The 22,256-nt window shown below is 46.0% G+C and overlaps 2 protein-coding genes and 1 pseudogene across 2 annotated transcripts in view; 2 read left to right on the forward strand and 1 right to left on the reverse strand.

Annotated features, from left to right (window-relative positions):
- The window catches only part of PTRHD1 (peptidyl-tRNA hydrolase domain containing 1), a 385,343-nt gene that overhangs the window by 83,985 nt on the left and 279,102 nt on the right, over nucleotides 1-22,256 (forward strand). The gene's annotated exons all lie outside the window — the stretch shown is intronic.
- The window catches only part of EFR3B (EFR3 homolog B), a 114,668-nt gene that overhangs the window by 71,617 nt on the left and 20,795 nt on the right, over nucleotides 1-22,256 (reverse strand). The window lies entirely within an intron of this gene.
- On the forward strand, nucleotides 4,671-6,474 carry LOC126933683 (succinate--CoA ligase [ADP-forming] subunit beta, mitochondrial-like; annotated as a pseudogene).

The raw sequence follows: 22,256 nt of genomic DNA on the forward strand, positions 1-22,256 counted from the left end.
AGCACTTTGGGAGGCTGAGGCAGGCGAATTACTTGAGGTCACAAGTTCTAGACCAGCCTGGTCAACATGGTGAAATCCTGTTTCTGCTAAAAATATAATAATTAGTCAGGTGTGGTGGCACAGGCCTGTAGTCCCAGCTACTCGGAAGACAGGCAGGAGAATCGCTTGAGCCGGGGAGGTGGAGGACGGAGCGAGCTGAGATTGTGCTACTGCACTCCAGCCTAGGCAACAGAAGGAGATTCCGTCTCAATCAATCAATCAATCAATCAATCAAATCATTGTGATGAATATTTTTATTATGCTTTTTTCAAGACATTTATTACCTACTTTAAAAACAGGTGGGAAATAGTAAGGAATATAATACCATAAATGTATCACATTAGGAACAGCCCTAATTTTAGAGTTTAAAGCGTAGTGGTGTTTAAGTCCTGCTTCAGTCACTCGACCTTTGAGTTCCAGGCCCAATTCCGTCATTCGACCTTAAGTTTCCTTATTAATACAATAACAGATTTTCCCTAAGTTACAGTTTTATGATGGAAATCCCAGATCATTTGCCATAGAATCTAAAAAGAGAGAACTTATCTTGAGCTCTGATGGTTGGGGAAGGCTTCTCAGAAGAGAGGTACAAGAAGACAGGGGGTAGGGTTCATGGCAGTGAAAAAGACAGGGGGTCCTATTCCTTGTGAGTCAGGCACAGCTCTAAAATACTTCACAAGCACCAACTTTTGTAATCCTTACAACAACCTGTGAAAGGAAAATAAATCTTGGGGCCCCCAAATCACTAAGCTGAAGGGAAAAGTCAAGCTGGGAACTGCTTAGGGCCAACCTGCCTCCCATTCTATTCTAAGTCACCCCTCCACTCACTGAGATAAATGTATATCTGATGGCCTCATTTGAAGAGGCTAATCAGAAACTCAAAAAAATGCAACCATTTCTCTTTTATCTACCTATGGCCTGGAAGCCCCCTCTCCACTTTGAGTTGTCCTGCCTTCGCCTCAAGTTGTCCCACCTTTCTGAACTGAACCAATGTACATCTTACATATATTGATTGATGTCTCATATCTCCCTAAAATGGATAAAACCAAGCTGTACCCCGACCACCTTGGGCACATGTCGTCAGGACCTCCTGAGGCTGTGTCATGAGAGCGTCCTCAGCCTGGCAAAATAAACTTTCTAAATTCACTGAGACTGGCCAGGCATGGTGGCTCACGCCTGTAATCCCAACACTTTGGGAGGTCAAGACAGGTGGATCACTTGAGGTCAGGAGTTCGAGATCAGCCTGGCCAACATGGTGAAACCCCGTCTCTACTAAAAATACAAAAAAAGTAGAATGGCATGGCAGCGTGCTCCTGTAATCCCAGCTATTCAGGAGGCGGAGGCACAAGAATCGCTTGAATCTGGGAGGCAGAGGTTGCAGTGAGCCGAAATCACGCCACTGCACTCCAGCCTGGATGACAGAGTGAGACTCCTTCTCAAAAAGATAAATAAATAAAAAGTAAAAATAAATAAATAAATAAATTTACTGAGACCTGTCTCAGATGTTCTGGGTTCACAAACCCAGGGCATAGGTACTATTTGTTTTTTTTAGACAGAGTCTTGCTCTGTCGCCCAGCCTGGAGTGCAGTGACACAATCTCTGCTCACTGCAAGTTCTGCCTCCCGGATTCATGCTATTCTCCTGCCTCAGCCTCCAGAGTAGCTGGGACTACAGGCACCCGCCACCCCGCCCGGCTAATTTTTTTGTATTTTTAGTAGAGACGGGGTTTCACCGTGTTAGCCAGGATGGTCTCGATCTCCTGACCTCGTGATCCACCCGTCTCGGCCTCCCAAAGTGCTGGGATTACAGGCGTGAGCCACCGCGCCCAGCCCCAGCATAGGTACTATTTTTATCACCATTTTATAGATGAGAAAACTGAGTCATTAAGTGGTTAAGTTACCTGCCTAGAGCCACACAGCTAATAAATGGCAGACTAGAATCTGAATCCCAAAAATCTACCTTCAGAGTCCATGTTCTGAAATATAAAACCAGGGAAGCGATGCGTTACCATTGTCACAGAGCTAGGGAAACTGAGGCCTATGTGGAAAGAGAACCACTAGGCCAGTGCATCTCAGGCTGTAGAGTGCACGAGTCCCTTGGGGATCTGGTTAAAATGCAAGCTCCGATTAGACTCTGGGGTGAGGCCTGAGACTCTGCATTTCTTTGAGGTTCCCAGGGGATGCTGATGCCCCTGGTCCTAGGACCACTCTTTGAGTCTGCAAACCACCAGAGCATGGTGGTTAAGAATCTGGGCTTGGAGGTCAGACAGGCTTAGGATGAAATCCTAGCTCTTCTCATTTCTTACTCTCTGGCCCTGTGCAATAGTCCACACTTCCTGGGTAGGTAATCGAAGCTGACGGCAGGAGATTCCCAGTTCTCCTCTCCAAGAGGACAGCTGGGGGAGCTTTGGTCAGGAGCGCCCAGCCTCTGGGTCCCAAAGCAGCTTGGGGGTGCTGGGAACCCACAAGCACAAGCACCCCTAGAAAGCTTCCAACCCAACAATGGTGAATTCTAAGTAGCCACAAAACCCAGCTAGGAAAGAAACAAATAATAGACATTAAAAAGAAACTAAAAACAGTTCATTGTAACTAGACACTAAGTAATATGTTTTTATATATTTCTTCAATCTTACTCTGATGGTATTTATTCTTTTTTTTTTTTTTTTTTTTTTGAGACGGAGTCTCGCTCTGTCGCCCAGGCTGGAGTGCAGTGGCGCGATCTCAGCTCACTGCAAGCTCCGCCTCCCGGGTTCACGCCATTCTCCTGCCTCAGCCTCCCGAGTAGCTGGGACTACAGGCGCCCACAACCGCGCCCGGCTAATTTTTTGTATTTTTAGTAGAGACAGGGTTTCACCGTGGTCTCGATCTCCTGACCTTGTGATCCGCCCGCCTCGGCCTCCCAAAGTGCTGGGATTACAGGCGTGAGCCACCGCGCCCGGCCAAGGTATTTATTCTTAATGTTAGTATTCATAATACAAATTGTGGAGTTTAACTCACAACTATATGCTTATAAAAGAATCATTTAATTCTGAGCCATTTTATTTCTAAGACAGAAGCACTTTCCAACGGGTCGTCTTTCACTCTCTGGGGATCGTGTCTGGCAGATCCAACCACAGTAGCCGAAGGTAAATTTATGAAGGATCCTCTTCTGTCACTAGGAGCTGTCTTACCTGATATTTTCATACCTATTTTAAGGAAGAGAGGGAAACGTGATATGGCCAATTCCCTAGTATGTAGCTGCACTGCCACTGAAAAGCCAAATGGGTAGGAATAAACCAAATGTTCAATGACATGATTTTGGCAGCTTCCTCCTTTAAAACCATAAGAATGGTGAGACCTCCCTCAGTGGCTCATTTTGCCCCAAACCCCCTGTCTGGAATGTTCTTTCCCATGTCCTCTGGCCTCCCACTCTCATGTCCCTAAGGTCTCTGCCCAAATGTCACCGAGCTGGAAAGAGCTTCCCTGACCAGCATTCCACTTTAATTTTCTGTCCTGATTTATTCCTTTTCATAGTGCTTTTTACCAATGGACACAGTTCATCGTGTCTACACTCCATCTCCCCACTAGAAGGTAAGCTCCTCAAGTATGGGACCTTTGTCCATTTGTCCCCACTGTGTCCCAGGGCTGGAATAGGGTCCAACCCACGGGTGGTGGTGGCAGGGGGTGCTCATACAGGTTTGTCAAATGAAGGGACGACGGTGTGATTGAGCAGAAAAGCAATGATGAATTTCAAGGTCAGTAATTTCAAAGTCAGTAAGTCAAAGTCTATGAGGCACTTAGCAAAGGATCTCCGGGTGCTTGCAAGATAGTGCTCCCAGGGTAGCTCTGGGGAAAAGTTCCTGTTATAGAACAGTTGGCTCCTGTTCCTGAACTTGGTGCCCAGCCCATCTTCTAGGGCTGCCAACACCTGTAGCTCCTGAGGCCTGGCTCACTGGGACCAGTCTCTCTCCAGGCAGACATGCCGGACATCAGGGAGCCTGGATCAGAGTTCCTCCTGTCCGCCCAAGGCCTCTAGACTGCTTTGTCCTCACTCCCCCAACCCCCTTAGCTGGCTCCTGGCTTGGCCTGTGGCGGTAATCCTGGCTGCTCATCAGAATGACCCCTGTGCTGTGAAGAGGACCCAGAGGTGTTTAAAATGCTCCAACACAATTCCGGCACACAGCCAGGGTGAGATGCCACCAGCTCCTTGTCTGTCCAACATGTGAGAGCAGATCCTGCAGCTGCTGGCAGCCTCACCACAGAGGACGCAGGACCCTCACCTGGGCCACCAGCAGCATCTGGGTCCCCATGACCCCTAGGTGTCGCAGCCCTGTTTCTTCTTTGGCCTGCTTGCTGGATCCTGTTTGCCTGACTGAGCTATCCCCTTGATCACAGCCACCCCCTACTCAGGGCGATTGGTGGTTTGAAACAAACAAAGTCTCAAACACTACATCATACTTTTCAAAATCTAGGTCCCTTCCCCCAAACTCCCTACTAGTAACCCAGCATCACCTGCCAGGCCCACTGAGATACATTATTTCCTTTGATTTATTTCCTCTTCTTCATTGCCACTCTGGTCTCTCTCATGCTGATTTTAAAATCTAAAAAAATTCCAGGGGCCTGTATGGCTGCAGAAGGCACCGAAGGGATGGGTCTGACTTAGAAATGGCAGCCTCCATGTTCTACAGGCGGCTGTTGGCTACAGCCACCCTTCGGAGCCACCTGCTCTGGATGGCCCTGTGGGCCACTGCTCAAGCTCTAGGAGGTTCTGGATTGTTGAATAACCATGGACTCCAAGTACAGCAAAAACAGCACAGGAATCTCTCACTACATGAATACATGAGTATGGAATTATTGCAAGAAGCTGGCATCTCTGTTCCCAAAGGATATGTGTGGCAAAGTCACCAGATGAAGCTTATGCAATTGCCAAAAAAGTAGGTACAGAAGAAAGAAATAACATGTGCAGGATAAACTGTAACTATGAGTACTGCTGGCAAGTTCTCTGGGACTCACAAGTAGTAAGAAGCAGGTTCAAAAGATGTTGAGATGAAGGCGCAGGTTTTAGTGGATGGTAGAGGAAAAGGAACATTTGAAAGTGGCCTCAAAGGAGGAGTGAAGACAGTTTTCTCTCCAGAAGAAGCAAAAGATGTTTCCTCACAAATGATTGGGAAAAAGTTGTTCAAAAAGCAAATGGGAGAAAAGGGCAGAATATGCAATCAAGCATTGGAGCGAAAGTACCCCAGGGGAGAAGACTACTCTGCAATAGTGATGGAAAGGTCATTTCAAGGTCCTGTATTAATAGGAAGTTCACATGGTGATGTCAACATTGCAGATGTTGCTGCTGAGACTCCTGATGCAATTAAAGAACCTGTTGATATCGTAGAAGGCATCAAACAGGAACAAGCTCTCCGGCTTGAACAGAAGATGGGATTTCCACCTAATACTGTGGATTCTGCAGCAGAAAACACGGTCAAGCTTTACAGCCTTTTTCTGAAATATGATGCAACCATGATAAGAAATAAATCCAACAGTGGAAGATTCAGATGGAGTCGTGCTGTGATGGATGCAAAGATCAATTTTGACTCTAATTCAGCCTATCACCAAAAGAAAATCTTTGATTTATAGAACTGAACCCAGGAAGATGAAAGTGACAAAGATGCTGCTAAGGCAGATCTCAACTACATTGACCTCAGTGGAAATATAGACTGTCTAGCAAATGGTGCTGGTTTGGCCATGGCCACAATGGATATAATAAAACTTCAGGGGCTGGGCGTGGTGGCTCATGCCTGTAATCCCAGCACTTTAGGAGGCCGAAGTGGGCACATCACCTGAGGTCAGGAGGTCGAGAACAGCCTGGCCAACATGGTGAAACCCGTATCTACAAAAAATACAAAAGTTAGCCAGGTGTGATGGCGGGCACCTGTAATCCCAGCTACTCAGGAGGCTGAGGCAGCAGAATCGCTTGAACCCGGGAGGCGGAGGTTGCAGTGAGCCAAGATGGTGCCACTGCACTCCAGCCTGGACAACAAGAACAAAACTCTGTCTCAAAAAAAAAAAAAAAAAAAAAAAAAAAAGCTTTGGGGAGAGACTCCAGCCAACTTCCTTGATGTTGGTGGTGGTGCTACAGTCCATCAAGTAACAAAAGCACTTAAGCATATCACTTCAGATAAAAAGGTACTGGCTATTCTGGTCAACATTTTTGGAGGAATCATGCAGTGTGGTGTTTTTGCACAGGGTACAGTCACGGCAGTAAAAGATGTGGAAATTAAAATACCTGTTGTGGGGGTTACAAAGTACACGAGTTGATGATGCTAAGGCACCGAGAGTAGACAGTGGGCTTAAAATTCTTGCTTGTGACCACTTGGAGGAAGCTGCTAGAATGGTCAGAAGGCTCTCTGAAACAGTGACCTTAGCCAAGCAAGCGCATGTGGATGTGAAATTTCAGTTGCCAATATGATCTGAAAACCCAGAGGATGGCTGAAGGTGTTAAATGTGCTATAATCATTAAGAATGCTGTGTTCTGTGTTATTGTTCTTTTTAGCATGTGGAGATTGTAATTGCCATGTAGGTATACAAACTTTTAAAAGCATTTGGTTTGCATTTAATTCTACTATTTATAGAACGGACTGTTTGTATAAAGAATCTAGAATGCAGGTATCTAATTTCTTTTGTTGCAGCCAGTCTTATTTGCTTCTTCTACAAAATGTAACTTGCAATATGTCTGTTTATTATTGTTGGATACAAAGTTCTTCATTGATAAGAGTCCTACAAATAAAATAAATTTTAAAAAATTCCAGGGTTTACCACCAGCTCTGCACTAAGCACTAGGACAAGCACTTTACAAATATTTTATATAAGACTTGTAACAACCCCATAAAGTAGATACTATTATTCTCATTTTACACATAAAAAGGCAGGATCAGAGAGGTTAAGTGCCCTGCCCAAGGTCACATAGCATGTTCTTCTCTGCCATGAAACTTCCCTAATTCTTCCATCACTTTCGAAAAAACATATCTCTAACAATTTCCCAAGTTTATCTTGTGCTCTCCTTTGCCACAGCCACCTTGCTGGAAGCCTCCTTAACACCTGCCACTCAGTCCCAGGCACCTGGCCAGTCTCATCGCTTCAATTCATTCTTTATGTAGCTCTAAGGCAAATATTTAATTTAGTTTGCTTCATGGTCAAGCAGGTAGCATGGCCTGTGCTGCATTAAATGTCAACCCTTCAGCTTAGGATTTAACAAGGGATGCCCCAATAGAGGTGGGGACAGTTGCTTCATCTTCAAGTCCTTCCTCCACTGTAGGGGGTCCTCTCACCCATGCCCTGCCTCCTGGAATACTCTGTGTCCAGCAGCCAGAATCCACAGTGAGAAGGTCTGGGAGGCTGGAAGAGAAGCAGATTGGGGGAGCCACACAGCCCCGTAGCTGTGAATGAGAGGATGTTTGGGTGACGGGGACCGGTCACAAGCTGGAGATGTTGAAAGAGCAGGAGAGTCAGCGCCACGGACCTGACACCTGGCGGATCCTGACACCTGCTGAGCTCCCTGGAAGCCTTCCATGAAGAACACCCTCCGACCACAGGCACAGCGTGCTCTCTGCCAGCTCAACCTCTGTGCATCCTTCGCACTGTATCACCTTATATAATCTTCTCCCACTGCTTGTTCAGGCGAAGTTATTTCAGTGACTCATCGTTTCTTCTCCCAAGATAAACTGTAAATTCCTAGGTCTCATTTTCTTCTGACCTCAATACAGTATCCTGAGCCCAGCAGGGCTGGAGGAAAGCTGGCGTGATGTGTGACTTCACCTGCCTTTGATCAGCGTGAGACTCGGGGAAGTCACCTCCCCTCCTGGCCTTTCCTTTCCTTCTTATAAACATCAACTCCCTCATCCCCATTCACCAAGAAAAATGCCTTTTTGCTCAATATAGTTTGTATTTATTTTCTCAGCTTTATAATCTTCTTGTAAAGACGAGGGCTGGACTTGATCATTCCTACCAAAGCAAATGGAATTCTTTTTAAACAATTTACAATAAAATCTGACCCAGGGCTAATGGCATGGACACCCCCTTCAAATGAATTGGAGGAAATGGAACAAAGCTCAGAGAGAGAGGTGCGTCTCATTCAAGTGCCTTCCACGAGGCACTTGTGTTCACTGACATTAATGGACCCCAGCAGTTTGCAGGGCACTTGCTGGGTAGCGTGGGGAAGAGAAGGAAGTTTAAAATAGACAGGTTCTGCCATCGAGGAACTTACTCTCTAGCTGGGGACACAAAACCTGCACACATTTAAGGTCAAGGATATGTCACAATGAGACTAAGGAGTCCATAAAACTGAAGAAATCTCTGAGTTTAATGAATCTAGGAAGGCTTCCTGGAAGAGGTGACATGTGAGATGTGAGGGGTGGAGACAGCTGGTAAGTACTGGTGAATCCATGAAACAAAAAATCAATAACCCTCCAATAGGGACAATTTTAAGAAAAACAAAAATGTTCCCTCTTTTCTTTTCCCTTTTTCCTTGCTTCTGAATTTAAAAGGAATAGATGCTCACAGGTATAAATTTATAAAACGGGGGAAAAAAGAAAATGAACATCACTTAGAATCATGTAATTCAAAGATAACTATTAGAATTCCAGTGTATTTGTTCTAGTTTTTGTGTCCATGTTTATGTATATTTTTAAATATATATGCATAAAATAGGGATCCTACAGGATAGTGTTAAAACCTAATTTCTTCTTATATTGTGAGCACTTACTTTCTTACTGAAGATTTTTTGGCCAGGCATGGTGGCTCATGCCTGTAATTCCAACACTTTGGGAGGCCAAGGCAGGTGGATCAGGAGGTCAGGAGTTCAAGACTAGCCTGGCCAACATGGCAAAACCCTGTCTCTACTAAAAATACACAAAAAAATTAGCTGGGCATGGTGGCGGGCGCCTATAATCCCAGCTACTCAGGAGGCTGAGGCAGGAGAATCGCTTGAACCCAGGAGGCAGAGGTTGCAATGAGCCGAGATCGTGCCATTGCACTCCAGCCTAGGCAACAACAGCAAGACTCCATCTCAAAAAAAAAAAGAAAAGAAAAGAAAAGAAAATGTTTCAAAACTTAATTTTAATGGCTACTTATTATTTCATCTTTTGACTGGATCCTGATTTATTTAATCATTCTCTGTTGTTTCCAGTTTTTCATTATTCTGAGTGACGCAGCAATTTGCCTTTGGTTATTAAAGCCAGGAATCATACAGGCAGAGCCTGGTTTTGTTTTATTGGTGATAAGGAAATCGAACAGCACCACGTGGCTGCAGGACTGGTGTGCAGCAGAGGGGCACATCTGCAGGGGCCGGGACCTATATCTCGTCTTGGAAAGATTCAGGATTGAAGAGATCAAGAAGAAATGCTGATGAAAATGAATTTGGGGAAGGAGGCAGGATTTGAGTTTCCAAACAGATCTTACTGGGAGTAGAATTAAACAGCAGCTGAATTCTCCCTGGGGAGACAGTGTGGGTGAGACTTGCCTGAAGTAACAGACAAATCAGTAGCTGTCAGCGGCCTGACCTTTTGGAGCTCTGGAGCTTCCGAGATGCTCACCCGTTTCCGGCCAATCTTGGTTAATCTGATTGCCACCTTAATTGAGGATGGGAATTTAAAAGGAGAGAAAAGTGTCTGATTGATTTAATGTCAGGGCTTCAATTCTTCACGAACTACAGGCTTCTTTCGGCTTCGATATGCTCTTCAAGCAAAGAATAGATGAAAATAAACAGAATGTTTTTCCATTCTCTGTCTCTCGGGACCACTAACAGCAGGAAAATTTTATCCCAACCATTTTGGGGAAATAGAAAGCCTGGTTTCAAATACAGTTCCAGCTTTGGCAAGCTGTACAATCTTGTGTGCCTTGGTCTACTTATCTGCAAAATGGGAGGAAGGGAATCTACTTAATAGGGTTGTGGTGAAGACTAGATAAGTTAACACGGTGAAGTTCTTACAACTATTCCCGGCACACAATAAGAACTCAGTAATTGTTAGCTTTCATCATCATCATCATCATCAGTATTACTATGATAATTATTATTAAAATCTTTTTCCCAACTTAGGAGAAAAAAGGCAGGGTAGAAAAAAATGGAATGTTGGAGCAACGATAGCCCTTAATGTCCTTTACCTTTATTTTATTCTTGGATGTGAAGTACCAATCACGGTTAAGACATCTAAATCCAAGGCCAGGCATGGTGGCTCACATCTGGAATCTCAATACTTTGGGAGGTCAAGGTGGGAGGATCACTTGAGCCCAGGAGTTTGAGACCAGCCAGGGCAACAAAGTGAGACCTCATCTCTAAAAATAAAAATAAAATCAGCCAGGCATGGTGGCGCATGCCTGTAGTCCCAGCTACTTGGGAGGCTGAGGTGGGAGGATTGCTTGAGACTAGGAGGTCAAGGCTGCAGTGAGCCGTGATCATACCACTGCACTGCATACCACTACACTCTAGCCTGAGTGACAGAATGAGACCCTGCCCAAGGACAAAGCTCCATGAGGAAACACAAGTGAAAGGGCGTCATGATGACCGTCAGCAACAGCTAACGTGTTTTGAGCTTGTCTGTTCCAGGCATTATGCATTCTTTCATTTTAATCTTTACAAAAAGCCTATGAGGTTGATACAGTTATCCTTGTTTTACAGATGGCACTAAACCTAGGCTCTTATCTCATATGTTGACTTGTAAAATTAAAGAACTGAGGTCTTTGCCTGCAAATACCTTGTATTGTTGGTAGGTAAAAAATAGAATTGAAAATACATTCACCAGGAACATGGAACATATAATCAGGATCATACGAATTAACTGTCACACACACACAGAGCAGGGTTGCTGAGGAAACTAGAGATGGGATAGAAGGTGTCAGAGGAGACTAATTTTGAACATTATTTAAAAGAGAAGGATTCCATTGTTTGGTGAGAAAGAGGGTTTTCCATGTCAGAAAGGGTGAAAAGAAAACAGACATTTCCTGACTGCCTATTATTTTAACTGCCTAACTTGAGCACTTTGTTAAAAAAATAAAATACCATGAGGTTAGTATTGTCCGTCTTCAGAAGAGAAAACCAGGGCTCAGAGAGGTTGCCTGATTCGCCCACGATCACACAGGAAGTGAGGAACAGAGTCAGGAACAGAGCCAGGGAGGCCCTCTGACTTCGGAGATGTGGGAGATTTGAACTAAGAGTAAATATTCCAGGTGGGGATATGAAGAAAATGTGCTCAAGTAGGAAAGGACAATTTCCAGAACAGATTATTCTTGAAAAGTCATGTGTAACTGATGTAATCTGAATGGGCTCTGTGGATGGTACCACCATCAAGTTCCTAGTGTGGATACTGAACTATAGTTATGCAGATGTTCACACTGGGGGAGGCTGGGTGAAGGGTACACAGGACCTCTCTGTGCCTTTTTTTGCAACTGCCCATGAATCCATATTTCAAAATAAAAAGTTTTTTAAAAATTGGCAGATAGGCCAGGCATGGTGGCTCATGCCTGTAATTCCAGCACTTTAGGAGGTGGAGACAGGAGGATCACTTGAGGTCAGGAGTTCGAGACCAGCCTGGCCAACATGGTAAAACTCCATCTCTACTAAAAATACAAAAATTAGCCTAATGTGGCACATACGCCTGTAGTCCCAGCTACTCAAGAGGCTGAGGCAGGAGAATCACTTGAACCTGGGAGATGGAGGTTGCAGTGAGCCTAGATCGTGCCATGGTACTCCAGCCTGGGCGACACAGAAAGATTCTGTCTCAAAAAAAAAGTTGGCAGATAGTGAAGGCAAAGATGCTTCTTTCTTTTTTTTTTTTGAGATGGAGTCTCACTCTGTCAACCAGACTGGAGTGTAGTGGTGCGAACTTGGCTCACTGCAACCTCTGCCTCCCGGGTTCAAGCAATTCTCCTGCCTCAGCCTCCTGAGTAGCTGCGATTACAGGCATACGCCACCATGCCTGGCTAACTTTTGTATTTTAGTAGAGATGGGATTTCGCCATGTTGGTCAGGCTGGTCTTGAACTCCTGACCTCAAGTGATCCACCCTCCTCGGCCTCCCAAAGTGCTGGGTTTACAGGCATGAGCCACTGTGCTCAGCCAAAGATGCTTCCTTTGAGTAGAGGTGGTAACTGGTGGAGGATTCTGGCTCAGGAGCCTGATGAGCCATGGGAGCACAAGAGCATCCCAGCATCATGCCAGAGCCTCTCCTGCCACCCCCTAGAGTGACCAACCAGCCCCACACCAGGTTGGTCACAACTGGAGGGAGAATAAGATTTGCTGACTCATATATTGAGTATCCATTACGGGTCCTCCCACTGTGCCAAGAGCTACCTGGCAATATGAGACATTGCCAAGACAGGACTGGTTTGGAGGCTCTTACAGTCTAGTTGGAGACAAAAGGCACAATAAAGACTGAGGCAGGTGGATTACTTGAGCTTAGGAGTCCGAGACCAGCCTGGGAAACATGGCAAAACTCCATCTCTACAAAAAGTACAAAAATTAGCCAGGCACGGTGTCACACACCTGTAGTCCAGCTATTTGGGAGGCTGAGGTGGGAGGATCACTTGAGCCTGGGAGGTGGAAGTTGCAGTGAGCTGAGATTGCACCACTGTACTCCAGACTGGGAAGCAGAGCGAGACTCTGTCTAAAAATAAAGTATTAAATAGCTTAAATTACATACACAGTTTTGTATTCTATAGCATAAGAAGAACATGCCTTGGAATTCAGCAAAACTGGGACCATGAGCTATGTGACCTCAGGCAGGTGTGCCACACCCTCTGTGGGTTTTCTTGTCTGTGGGAGGTGAGCAAAACACCGAATATGTGCTGGGACACACACTGGGCTCTGTAGCTGGCAGCTCCCTAGTCCTCTTCATTCTGTTTCTTAAGTGTTTATCCTGGTGTTGAATTGTCATCATAATTATCATTTTGAATGTGTGCTTCAAATTCCAGTGAGAAGATCCACAATAATGCATCAAATCTTTTCCATATTGTTTGACGTATATCTTGTTTACACTTTCGTGCTATTTAAAACAATGCTGGAAAGAGTGTGTAAACATTATAGCTGTTTCCATTTTGTGGATTATTTCCTTAGACTGGATTTCCAGCAATGGAGTCAAAAGGTACACATATTTTTAAGACTCAAGAATTTCAATGGTCTCTTCGGGAGCAGGAAAGGCCTGAGAGTAGCTAGAGGGCAGATTTCAAGCAGCAGTCCTGTGGGCCCCAAGGCTGCAAGAAGCTCTGACTGCTCAGGTGAGGAACTCGGTGGCATTCTGCAGCTGCGGGGAGTCATTTGAGGTCTTTCTGAAGAGGAGGTACTGGAGGATGAGAATGGTGTATTAGGATGGGTAGCCATGGGTCTGGCTATGGTTGAATTTGAGTTTAAAGAGCTCAGAAGAAGGGAGAACATCTAGAGAAGAAGCAGAAGTCAAGGCATAAGAAAATAAGGATGCCGGGTGCAGGGGCTCACGCCTGTAATCCTAGCACTTTGGGAGGCTGAGGTGGGAGGATCGCTTGGACCCAGGAGTTCAAGACCAGTCCAGGCAACATAGCAAAACTGCGTCTCTACCAAAAAATGCAAAAATTAGCCCAGTGCAGTGGCATGTGCCTGTAATTCCAGCTATTCAGAAGGCTGAGGTGGAAGAATTATTTGAACTCGGGAGGCGGAGGTTGCAGTGAGCCGAGATCACACCACTGCACTCCAGCCTGGGTGTCAGAGCAAAAGCCTGTCTCAAAAAAAATAAAGATAAGAAGAGAAAATAACGGCCGGAGCCTGGGTGGTGGGGAAAAGAGAACAGAAAGGAAGGGCCAGATGGCCCAAGCACTGAGTAACAGCCACCCACATCCACAACTGCCAGCACCCAGAGGGAGAAGCTGAGCGCCTGGAACTGATGACGAAAGCGGGGACCCCACCCCCGGAGCTTCATAGCCACACTGGCAATGCAAACTGGATTAGAAACTCATCCCACCACTAAGGAAGGTTGGCACCAATAAAACCACACCACCAGGGTGATGTGCGAGGTTTGATACCAGCCATAAGAAACAAGAGGAACTGGGGCCAGAGTCTGAAGACTGCCCAGTAAAACAGATACATTGAAAAGCTGATGAAAACTCAGGGGGGAAAGCCACAGGCAGGAGCCTTCCAGAACCAGCATCTATTTCTCTCACACCTGCCAATCACAGGCACAGGACATACTTCACCAGGATGTTTGTAAACAAAGGAACTCTGAGGGGAGCTTAGCCAGCTGGCTGAAAGGTATCGATTAAGTAAGTACAAACCTCCATGACATAATTTGGAAGACAACAAAATAATTTCAGCAATAAACAAGACATAATTTAGGCAACCACATGGAAACATTCCTAGGCTAGAGCATTTAATGAGGAAGATATATACTCAACTGCATCCAAAGTAGGACCAAAACTATGAAAGTTACGACTACATTAGGACAGGGGATGTGCAGAAAAGAAAAGAGCTTGGCTGGCCGGGCGTGGAGGCTCACACCTGTAATCCCAGCACTTTTGGAGGCCAAGATGGGTGGATCGCGAGGTCAGGAGTTCAAGACCAGCCTGGCCAACATAGTGAAACCCCGTCTCTACTAAAAATACAAAAAATAGCCAGGTGTGGTTGTATGCACCTGTAATCCCAGCTACTCAGGAGGCTGAGGCAAGAGAATCGCTTGAATCCAGGAGGCGGACGTTGCAGTGGGCCGAGATCACGCCACTGCACTCTAGCCTGGGCGACAGAGCGAGACTGTCTCAGAAAAAAAAAAAAAAGAAAGAAAAAAAAAGCTTGGCCTGTGGAGGATTAAACATCAGTGAATTTTCTCCTTTGTTTTCATTTCCATTAACACGTGTGGATCTCTGCCTTAATCCGAATGGATATCTTCACCCTTCCAATGTTGTGTGTGTGCCTTCACAGCTTGTCAGATGAGCAGATGAACAGAGTCTGTCCCTCTGAGCCTCTGCGCCCTCCATCTCTTCCCACGTCCACTCCACCTTTCTCCCTTCCTCAGCTCTTCATTGACAGTGGCCCACTCCTGCCAAATATCTCCCACTCCCGACTGCTGGAGGGACGTTTCAAATGGAAAGGCTGTCACTTGCTGTGTACTGCTTTCCTCCTTCATTTTCTTATCAGCCATCACTAGCTCCTCCAGAGTGGAATTTTAAAATCATCAGAAGCCGGCTGGATGCGGTAGCTCACGCCTGTAATCCCAGCACTTTGGGAGACTGAGGCAGGCGGATCACTTGAGGCCAGGAGTTCGAGACTAGCCTGGCCAACATGGTGAAACCCCCATCTCTACTAAAAATATAAATATTAGCCAGGCATGGTGGCGCGTGCCTGTAATCCCAGCTACTCAGGAGGTTGAGATAGGAGAATTGCTTGAACCCGGGAGGAAGAGGTTGCAGTGAGCCAAGATTGCACCACTGCAGTCCAGCCTGGGTGACAGAGTCTCAAAATAAATAAATAAATAAATTCATTAGAAGCCCCCAATAATCACAGGGAAAATATTGTGTAACGAGGTAGGAGGCAGGACTTGACTCTGGGGGTGGGGGGGCCTTGAACACCGGACCAAATTGAGGACTAGCTAAAACAAGGTAAGGCAGAAGCATCTTTTCATAAGCCACACCCACCAGTGTGCTATGTCAGTTTACTACTGCCATGGCAACAGCCAGGAGTCACTGTCCCTTTCCACAGCAATGACCTGATGAATCAAAAGTTACTACCCCTTCCTTAGAGATTTCTGCACATACTGCCCCTTAATCTGCATATAATTAAAAGTAGGTATAAATACCGCTGCAAAGCTGCCCTGAGCCACCATTCTCAGACAGATTGTCTACGCGGTAGCCCTGCCTTGCAGGAGCAGTCATGGAGCTGGAACACCATTGGAGCTGTAATGCTGCCACTTCAATAAAGCTGTTTTCTTCTACTCTATCACTAGCTTGCCCCTGAATTCTTTCCTGGGCAAAGCCAAGAACCCTCACAGACTAAGCCTCACTTTGGGGCTCGCCTAGCCTACATTAGTATTGAATCTTTAATAATCTTCTTTTTAGCATGGTTTGAAATCAGGAAGAGGGGGAAAAAAAAGCATCAGACAAGATACATTGTGGCCACCAGAGACAAGTGATGGCTTCTCACCTCGCTTTAATTGACCCTGGCTTTTCTGCTGTGCCCAAGGTCTGGCCTCCTTTGCTTACTTAGAAAGTGACTCCAGTACAGGCCAGGCACAGTGACTCACGCCTGTAATTCTAACACTTTGGGAGGCCGAAGCGGGCGGATCACCTGAGGTCAGGAGTTCAAGACAAGCCTGGCCAACATGGTGAAACCCCATCTCTACTAAAAATACAAAAATTAGCTGGGTGGGGTGGCAAGGCTGAGGCAGGAGAATCACTTGAATCCGGGAGGCGGAGGTTGCAGTGAGCCGAGAACATGCCACGGCACTCCAGCCTGAGTGACAGAGTGAGACTCTGTCTCAAAAAGGAAAAAAAAAAAAGAGGCTGGGCACGGTGGCTCATCCCTAATCCCAGCACTTTAGGAGGCCGAGGCAGGCAGATCACGAGGTCAGGAGATCGAGACCATCCTGGCTAACACGGTGAAACCCTGTCTCTACTAAAAATACAAAAAATTAGCTGGGCGCGGTGGCGGGCGCCTGTAGTCCCAGCTACTTGGGAGGCTGAGGCAGAAAAATGGCGTGAACCCGGGAGGCGGAGCTTGCAGTGAGCCGAGATCATGCCACTGCACTCTAGCCAGGGCGACAGAGCGAGACTCCGTCTCAAAAAAAAAGGAAAAGTGACTCTGGTACAGATCATATGGTGAATCTTTGTCTTATTCATTGCTCGACACCTAATATTCAAATGCTAGCCAACACATAGGTCCTTAAACCCAGTTATCTTACGCTTGTGCCCCAGGATAAGCTTAATGAACGAGGCTTGAGAAATGTAACTTAGAAAACGAGGCGTGGAGCCTTCCTGATCTTGCTCAAGTCTGCACTGACTCAGCTTGCAGATGCCTGCTGTCTGTGTCTGTCAGCTTCAAATTGTTATTAATGTCTCAGTATTTTTAGGGCCCATCACAGCCTGTTTGATAAAATCTAAGTTTCAGCTCCTCAGTGTGGGGAGTGGAAACAGATCAGAGTAGGACACAACTGTCAGTTTCCTTAAAAAAACTAAATAAATAACGGCTCCCCAGCCGCATCTCAGACTTACGGCTCATACACACGTCAGCCCTGACCCTGCATACACGGTCCAGGAGAACCAGGGGTGAGAGCACCACAGGAGAAATATGGACGCTTTTCCTCCCCTTGGCTCAGAAAGCCCGTGTCTGGGTATCTGCACCTGCTCGTATGCACAGAGAAGCAGGTAAGAGATGGATCTGGTGCCTTTGTTTGGAAACAACCTACAATGCTCATCAATAGAGGACTGGATAGGCCAGGTGCAGTGGCTCACACCTGTAATCCCAGCACTTTGGGGGCCAAGGTGGGTGGATCATTTAAGCCCAGGAGTTTGAGACCAGCCTGAGCAACATGGCAATATCTCCATCTCTATTGTTTTTCCAAAAGAAAAAAAATGTTTTAATATTAAAAAGAAGACAGAGGCCTGACTAAATAAGGAAGGAAACAGTCATGCAATGCACACTAGGCAGCAGCTGAACTGAATGAAGCAGAGCTCTGAGCACCGCCCCAGACAGCTCTCAAACATACTGTTAATTCAAAAGGAGGCTGCGGCTGGACGCGGTGGCTCACGCCTGTAATCCCAGCACTTTGGGAGGCCGAGGCAGGCTGATCACGAGGTCAGGACATCAAGACCATCCTGGTTAACACGGTGAAACCCCGTTTCTACTAAAAATACAAAAAAATTAGCCAGGCATGGTGGCGGGCTCCTGTAGTCCCAGCCACTCGGGAGGCTGAGGCAGGAGAATTGCTTGAACCCAGGAGGCGGAGGTTGCAGTAAGCTAAGATCATGCCACTGCACTCCAGCCTGGGTGACAGAGCGAGAGTCTATCTCAAAAACAAAACAAAAAAACAAACAAAAAACAACAAAAAAACAAAAACTAAAAAGGAGGCTGTAAAACACCTATGATATGATTCCGTTTGTATGCACCCTCACAGGCCAAACCAACGGGGTGTGTATGTAACTATGTGCGTGAAATATGCTGTTATGAACAAAGAAAGATCTGTAATAGATATACAGCACAGTGTTAACGCTGGTTACCGCGTAGAGCTGGGTGGGGGCGCCTAGGGATGGAGGGGTGAGGAACGAGTTAAACTGCACTACCCAATATGGTAGCCACTAGTCACTTGTGGCTACTTAAATTAAATTAAATAAAAAAATTCAGTTCCTCCAGCAAACTAGCCACATTTTATGTGCTTACTAGCCACCTGTGGCTAATGGCTACCACACTGGACAGTGGAGACACAGAGCACTGACATCATTGCAGGAGTATTACTCATGTAATTTAAAATAAATGTAATTTTTACTATTTCTCCCATTTTCTCTTCAGGATAAAACTCCTTACAAATCTGATGAGCAAAAGTTGTCTTTTAAAGATTTGGAATCTTGGAGTTAAAGCACGCATGCACACACGTATACATACAGGAACTGTTTTCTAAACTTGCTCGGCTCTGTTCTTGCTGGAATTTTGAACCAAAGGAGCTGATTGAAGATCTAGAAGTCATTTTGTTTATTCATGCACACATGGCATGCAACACAAAATGCATCAAGTCCTTTAGACATAGAAGGTGAAAAGAAATAGAATGCACAAGTCCCTGTCCCCTTAGAGTGACAGCATGAGGCCATAATGAAAGGAAGCACAAGCGTCACTGAGGTCAGACAGCCAGCGTGCTAGGACTTCCTTCAGAGGGTGGAGACATTGTTTTGGTTTAGATGCCTCCCCATGGAGATGAAGTATCAGTAACAGGTGGACAAAGACAAGAAAGGAAGGCATTCCAGGCAGGGGGAACAGCATCAGTAAAAGTGTGGGGGTGCCAAGCACAAGGGAATGTTCTGAGAGATATCAGCTAGCCAGCCTGTCTAGAGTAGCACTGGTGAAGCTGCAGGTGTCAGGGAGGGGACTGATGGTGAAAGGCCCTTAAATGCCAGGCCAAGAGGGGAGTGCTGTCATTATGACTAAATAACAGCCACTATCACCTTCTATGGTGCTCTTAGAATGCGTAAGGAATCTACTTCCAGTGGATAAACAAATGGAGCAAGCTCTGAACCTCCCAGGAGGCCACTAAGAATGTCTCTCTCCTGGAAGAAGAGCAAGACAAGGCCCTGAACTATAAATGTCCAGCTGGAAGTGTGACAAACTTGGGGGCGTCATACTGGGCTAGTGTGTGACGTGGGGAGGTCGGGGGATATCTGGTCTCCAGCCTGCAGTGAAGTGCTAGGGAATTATAAAAGAAAGTCAGAAAGAAAGCAGAGGCTTCTGACTGGCGTCCACCTGCCCCATAGCCAAATGGTTACATGTGGGATCGGAGTAGAGGACCAGAGATGAGGTGGGTGGAACACAGGCTACATCTGCTGCTCTCCCTCCCTTCATGTGGGAGGGGTTTCCAAGGAGACATTCAGAGGCAGAGGACAGCAGAGGGCTTCAGGAAGAGCCTCCCAGCACCTGCCCGTTCACACCGGGTGAGTGTGTGACATGGGTGGGCTGGGAACAGCCCAGAGCAGAGGCCATCATCACAAAAGGAGACAAGGACCCCAGGGCACTGGGTCCTGACAGCTTAGGGGAGGTGAATTTCGAGAAGAAAAAATGGCTGAGAGAGGAAGAAGCAGTGAGAACTGAGAAGCAGGTGAAGGCACAGGGCCTGGCACTGGTGACCTTCCCGAGAGGTTGTCAGTGGGGAGGTGACATTCGAATTTCAAATAGCATGAAGTGAATAATGACTATGAAAGGGGGAAAGGTACAATCTCAGCTTCAATGACTGCTGGCTCAAGAGCACTGTAAAATATTATATAATCAGCTGAGCACGGTGGCTGACACCTGTAATCTCAGCACTTTGGGAGGCCGAGGTAGGAGGCTGGCTTGAGCACAGGAGTTTGAGATCAGCCTGGGCAACACAGTGAGACCTCATCTGAACCAAAAAAAAAAAATAGCTGGGTATGGTGATGCACACCTGTTGTCCCAGCTGCTCGGGAGGCTTAAGCGGGAGGATCATTTGAGCCAGGGAGTTCGAGGCTGCAATGAGCTATGATTGTGCCACTGAATTCCAACTGGGGTGACAGAGCGAGACCTTGTCTCAAAATAAATAAATAAATGTTATAGGAATAATTTATTTAACAACAATAACAACGGGAGCTGTTGTTGCTTTGTCTCTGAATAGATCGGGGCAGATGTGCCACCTTGGTGTGCCCCCCCAACCCCTAGATGGGAACAATTGAGGGATGCAGGCTGCTTCTAACACCAGCAGTGCAGGTCTTTGGGAACCAGTGACCCCAGGCTAGGGGTGAACTGCTAAGGTGGTCCTGACACCTGGCTCCAGTTGTGTCCTTAGAATCCAAAATGTGTTTTGTAGCTTTGATGATAAAATTACTGTTAATTTATTGTTGGTATTTTATAACTTGATTGGTATTCACTTTAAAAATGTTATTTATCAGTGTAAGCAATGTATTGGTTACATTTTTGGAAGGAAGTGCTTTGTAAGCCTTTTAAGCTCCAGCAATCCCAATAAATGGGAGCAAAGGGAAAAAAGTTAATGCTTCCGTATACAGCTTTCTTTAAGGTGATCTAAGCTCCTCATGGAAATTCATTCATCTGAATACCTACTATTTGGCACCTCGAGGCATTTGATTTTTTCAAGTGCATGTGGACTCTGGGGGTAAGAAGCATTCCAATAAATAACTCGTACTCTCAAAGAGCTTGCATCATAGCGAGTAGAACCTATCACATGAAGACAATAGTGTTAGAAATCAGGATTTGGGCTTTACAACACATTTATGCTTTCCCCTTTCCCAAAATATGCCCAGTTTCCTATTGTGGTCAGCAGGCAGCCTATAAAAAGCAGGGTTACTCACCTTCAGCTTTCTCAATGAACACACAGTGTCAAATATAGAAACAGAGGAAGCTTTATTGTTATGGAGCCAAACTGATTGAGATCAAGTGTAAGTGCTTTAAATATACAGACGAACTCACAGATTTAAGACGCAGATTCTGAAAAAGCTAAAGATCCAAGATCAATCATTCAAACGCCCAAATATATCATCAGAGAGACTGTTGCAGCATGCACGTAGTGCCAGAACACAAGACAGGCGCCATGCCCAGAGCCTCCGAAACGTAGAGCCAGGGCCAGGGTGGTCATGGTGCCAAAGAGAAATTTCAGAAGCAACACTTTTGAAATGCAAAACAGAATCAGAAGCAAGCACCAGAATTCTGCAAAAATGCAAAACAAGTACTAGGTTGAGCCCTACTAAAAATGCCAAGTAAGCAGCAGGCCAAGCAGAGCCAAGACCCATTTTTAATGAAGCAGCTCTAACGCGCATGGGCCTTCTGGGAACACCTGCATGAGGAAGGAAGTCCCTCAAGCAGATTCTGCCCACCGCAAGAAGCCAGGAGCAGACAGAGTGAGAACGCAGCTGGAAAGAGACAGCTCCTGAAAAGCTCTAAATGAGGAGTGGAAAACCCTTCCTCCAATGCAGACCCTCAGGCCCCTGGAGAGGGTGACCCTGTTACTGCCACACTGTCATTAAAAGGATCGGTTGATGGTAAAATATGTATTACAAGCTCTGTAATTAACATCAGCATCAGAGCATCAGCTAACATCTATAAAGCTCTCACAATCGGTCAGGAACTGTTAGGAGGTTTGAATGCATTTTTTACCTAATCCTCCCAACAACACTGAGGTGGGGTCTATCTCCACTTTACAGATGAGCAGAATGAGGCTTAGGGCAGTTAAGTAACATTTCCAAAGTCACATTAACTGCTACACGGGGTAGCTGGATTCAAACCCAGGGCTGTCTGACTGCAGGGTCTTCACACTTAACCCCCAGCCTGCAAAGGACACACTGAGATTAATCCATTTCAGTGTGCCATTAGAAAAAAATATACTATTCCTAGCCAGGGAGTATAGGTCCTTACACAGAGGTGTCACAAGCCAGCACATTAAGGAACAGGTGAATAAGGTCGTTAAAGCCTCTGTGTTCTTAGGAGAATGGCATTACTGTGAGCTGTGAGGTCACAAAAGCCCCAAGGAGGAAATGGAAAAATCAATCCTTCAGCCAGGCGTGGTGGCTCACGCCTGTAATCC

The sequence above is a fragment of the Macaca thibetana genome, chromosome 13 (genome assembly GCF_024542745.1).
Source record: "Macaca thibetana thibetana isolate TM-01 chromosome 13, ASM2454274v1, whole genome shotgun sequence".
NCBI classification, from domain to species: domain Eukaryota; kingdom Metazoa; phylum Chordata; class Mammalia; order Primates; family Cercopithecidae; genus Macaca; species Macaca thibetana.